A 3448-nucleotide genomic window follows, 5' to 3' on the forward strand; every position below is an offset into this window, starting at 1 on the left:
CTAAGAGGCTTATTTTTTTTACTATTTACAAAGTGATTTTATTATAACATAAAGCATACATGCCAATGAGAGATAATGTATCACATATGTGTTCAGTTTAAAGAATAATAGCAGCTGGCCAGGAGGCGCTGACAGGCGGCCCTGCGGAGGCCAAGGCATTGGTCCAAGTGCAATGGCAGGGTGCATGGCTGAAGTGAGCTGGAAGGGCTTGGAATGAAGAGCCCAGACCAATTGCTATAGTTTAGCCTGTGAAGCTTATGATTAGAGTCAACAATTTGAAATGGCCAGCTCACCTGATGCAGTTGTCTCTTCTCCACCAGCTTTCTTAATGTCTGGCTCAGTTTATGAACCTCTTAAAAGCATTAATCTTCCAAGACCTGATAATGAAACTGTAGGATAAATTGGGTCACTAGTACAGAATTGTCAAGTCAACACTGCTGCTACATCGAAGTCCAACCACAGGTCTCTTTCCCACAAAAACATGTGGTGATGATCAGGAGGCCAAGATCCATGACAGTGTATACTGCACTGCTGTGCCCTGGGCTTTGGCTCTTGTATACACTCGCATTGATGATGACAAGGGAAGGACCCATGAGCTGGAGCACTCGGCTATAAAATATATGAGAGGAATTGTCTACTGCTATATGCGTCAGGCTGATGAGGTCCAGCAGTTTAAGCAGGATCCATGCCTGACAACGTCTTCACTCTGTTTTCAGTGTACATACAGGGATGAGATTCTCTCCTATGAGGATTATGTTCATCTTCAGATAAATGCAGCATCACTCTATCTCCTTTACCTTGTGGAAATGATTTCCTCAGGACTCCAGATTATCTGTAACACTGATGAGGTCTCTTTTATTCAGAACCTTGTATTTTGTGTGGAAAGAGTTTACTGTGTGCCTGACTTTGGTGTCTGGGAAAGAGGAAGCAAGTATAATAATGGCAGCACAGAGCTGCATTCGAGCTCTGTTGGCTTAGCAAAAACAGCTGTAGAAGAAATTAATGGATTCAACCTCTTTGGCAACCAGGGCTGTTCTTGGTTGGTTATATTTGTGGATCTCGATGCCCACAATCTCAACTGGCAAACTTTGTGCCCACTGTTACCCAGGGAATCAAGATCTCATAACACAGATATTGCCCTGCTTCCCTGCATCAGTTATCCTACATTTGCCTTGGATGATGAGGTTCTGTTTAGCCAGACACTCGATAAAGTGGTTAGAAAGTTAAAAGGAAAATATGAATTTAAGCGTTTCTTGAGAGATGGGTATAGAACATCATTGGAAGATCCTAATAGACACTACTGCAGACCAGCTGAAATTAAGCTCTTTGATGGCATTGAATGTGAATTTCCCATATTTTTCCTTTACATGATGATTGATGGTGTTTTTAGAGGCAATCCCAAGCAAGTAAAAGAATATCAGGATCTTCTGACTCCAGTACTTCATCAGACCACAGAAGGTTATCCTGTCATACCAAAGTACTACTATGTTCCAGCTGATTTTGTAGAATATGAAAAAAGAAACCCTGGTAGTCAGAAGCGATTTCCTAGTAACTGTGGCCATGATGGAAAACTATTACTTTGGGGACAAGCCCTTTATGTCATCATGAAACTCCTAGCTGATGAATTAATTAGTCCTAAAGACATGGATCCTGTTCAGCGTTATGTCCCACTACAGAATCAATGTAATGTGAGCATGAGGTTTTCCAATCAGGGCCCACTGGAAAATGATTTGGTTGTTTATGTAGCGCTTATAGCAGAAAGCCAATGCCTTCAAGATTTCCCTCAACACATATGGTTATTCAGACTCAAACTCCTCAACAGGTAGAACCCATTCAGATCTGGGCCCAACAGGAGCTTGTGAAAGCTTATTTCCATCTGGGGGACAATGAAAAATTAGGACTCTGCGGAAGGCCAGATAGGCCCATTGGCTACCTCCATACATCAAAGATTTATTGCATTCTAGGAAAGACTGTGGTTTGTTACCCTATCATCTTTGACCTAAGTGATTTCTAAATGTCTCAAGATGTTTTACTGCTGATAGATGACATAAAGGCACTACAGTTTATTAAGCAATACTGGAAAATGCATGGACATCCACTTTTCCTTGTTCTCATCCAGGAAGACAGTATAAGAGGTAGCCGATTCAATCCCGTATTAGATGTGCTGGCAACTTTTAAGAAAGGAGCGGTTGGAGGAGTCAAAGTTCACGTTGATCGTCTACAGACACTAATATCTGGAGCTATGGTAGAACAACTTCTTATGAATCAGTGACACAGAAGAGCTTCCAGAATTTAAGAGTTTTGAGGAACTAGAAGTTCCCAAACATTCAAAAGTCAAACGACAAAGCAGCACCTCCAATGCTCCTGAACAAGAACAGCAGCCAGATGTTACCATTACTGAATGGAAAAACAAACCCACCCATGAAATTCTTCAAAAACTGAATGACTGTAGTTGTCTGGCTAGCCAAGCCATCCTGCTGGGTATACTGCTCAAAAGAGAAGGACCCAACTTTCTCACAAAGGAAGGTACTGTTTCTGATCACATTGAGAGAGTCTATAGAAGAGCTGGCAGCAAAAAATGTTGGCTGGTGGTGTGCCATACAACAAGCCTTTTAAGTAAACTAGTGGACAGCCTGGCCCCATCCATTACTAATGCTTTAGTGCAGGGCCAACAGGTAACTCTGGGTGCCTTTGGACATGAAGAAGAGGTTATCGCTAATCCTTTGTCTCCAAGAGTGATTAAGAACATCATCTATTACAAGTGTAATACCCATGATGAGAGGGAGGTGGTCATTCAGCAAGAACCGGTCATTCATATTGGCTGGATCATCTCCAATAACCCGGAGTTATTCCGTGCCATGCTGAAAATATGAATTGGCATTGTGTGAGGCAGTGCAGTAAGGCACGTGACCAGGCTCTAGCATCCAGTGGGACTGAATGCAAGTCCTGACCGCCACTCATCATCTCAGTGTCCTGAGGCCAGTGGCTGAACCTCCCTCCTGCTTTCATACCAGCCTCATTGTTTTGTGTGAGATGAAACAAGATAATATGTTTAAAAGGCCTGTCACAACTGAGTAAAGTATAAATGCTTCTTTTCATTTTTTTAAACATATTTTTTATTGTATTGAATACAGGTATCACGTAAATGTGTTCTAATTGTAAAAGAGTCAACAAAAAACAATAATTGAGCATATAGAGTAACCTAATATGTGGCCAATTTGGGGGATGTTCAAGTGTTTGAAAAGAATATGTAGCCTGTCAGGTGCAAATACATGTGAATGTGTGTGAGTGTGAATAAGTGTTTAGCTTGCTAATTGTATAATTAGATCATCAGTATCTTTACTATTTCTGTCCTACTTGACCTTCGATTGCTGATAAATTGTAAAATGTTCTCCTGATTATGAATTTGTCAATTTCTCCTTGCATTTTTATCCATTTTGCTTTATGT

General features: G+C 41.2%; 1 pseudogene across 1 annotated transcript; it reads left to right on the forward strand.

The window, feature by feature from the left end:
* The first annotated feature begins 280 nt into the window (after nt 1–280).
* LOC307048286 (phosphorylase b kinase regulatory subunit beta-like) lies at nt 281–2873 on the forward strand (annotated as a pseudogene). Its single transcript has one exon. The product of its transcript is annotated as a phosphorylase b kinase regulatory subunit beta-like (transcript).
* The last annotated feature ends 575 nt before the right edge of the window (nt 2874–3448 follow it).

This window comes from Hyperoodon ampullatus, assembly GCF_949752795.1.
Source record: "Hyperoodon ampullatus genome assembly, chromosome: 2".
Taxonomy (NCBI): Eukaryota; Metazoa; Chordata; class Mammalia; order Artiodactyla; family Ziphiidae; genus Hyperoodon; species Hyperoodon ampullatus.